Genomic DNA, 893 nt, shown 5'->3' with positions numbered 1-893 from the left:
AGCCTTCCAAAAGGCTGTCCTGGCAGCGATGGGATTTTAACCCACACCTCCGAAGAGACTGGAGCCTTAATCCAGTGCCTTAAACCGCTCGGCCACGCTACCTGTCTTGGCAGCGGTGTGATTTGAACCCACACCCCTGAAGAGACTGGAGCCTTAGTCCAGCGCCTTTGGCCGCTCGGCCACGCTACCCCAACAGCCCTCTTTTAGTGGGCCCTTTTCGGCTCTATTTTCCGGCAAAAAGAGAGAACAGGAAAGTGTCAATTTTCCAGTCTTCGTGCTCAGGCATAGCAGCCACAAGAGCCTTCCAAAACGCTGTCTTGGCAGCGGTGGGATTTGAACCCACGCCCCGGAAGAGACTGGATCCAAACTCCAGCGGCTTTGACCTCTCAGCCACGCTACCCCAACAGCCCTCTTTTTGTCGGCCATTTTCTGCTGTACTTTCCTGCAAAAAGAGAGAACAGGAATGTGTCAATTTTTTTGTGCTCAGGCGTAGCAGCCACAAGAGCCTTCCAAAAGGTTGTCCTGGCTGCGATGGGATTTGAACCCACGCTCGGCCACGCTAACCCGACAGCCCTCTTTTCGTGGGCCCTTTTCTGCATCAGAATCTGCATCTGAATCAGGTCGTCAACAATAAAATCCCGAAAAGTCAGTAGCCCATATACGGGGGAAGGGCCAAGAAGCAGGATTGAGTCAGCCTGACTTAGCCAACAGGCAATCGCTGTGGGAGAACACGACGCATCTTGCTCGACGAGCCTGGCTGCTGCCAAGGAAACAGATTCTCTCATTTTCAGACCATCTTAGAGCACACACAAGGCCTCTTAACCTTTGTTAAAATCATTGCTGGCAGAGGTGAACCCACACCTCCGAAGAGACTGGAGCCTTAATCCAGCGTT

General features: G+C 52.7%; 1 non-coding gene across 1 annotated transcript; it reads right to left on the bottom strand.

Annotated features, from left to right (window-relative positions):
• Positions 1-20: 20 nt before the first annotated feature.
• Positions 21-102, bottom strand: trnal-aag (transfer RNA leucine (anticodon AAG)). The gene has a single exon. It is a non-coding gene; the product is annotated as a tRNA-Leu (tRNA).
• Positions 103-893: the final 791 nt, after the last annotated feature.

The sequence above is a fragment of the Sinocyclocheilus rhinocerous genome, unplaced genomic scaffold (genome assembly GCF_001515625.1).
Source record: "Sinocyclocheilus rhinocerous isolate Xijiao unplaced genomic scaffold, SAMN03320098_v1.1 scaffold12038, whole genome shotgun sequence".
Taxonomy (NCBI): domain Eukaryota; kingdom Metazoa; phylum Chordata; class Actinopteri; order Cypriniformes; family Cyprinidae; genus Sinocyclocheilus; species Sinocyclocheilus rhinocerous.
Note: the sequence above shows the minus strand (reverse complement) of the source record. Positions and strands in the feature narration are given on the sequence as shown.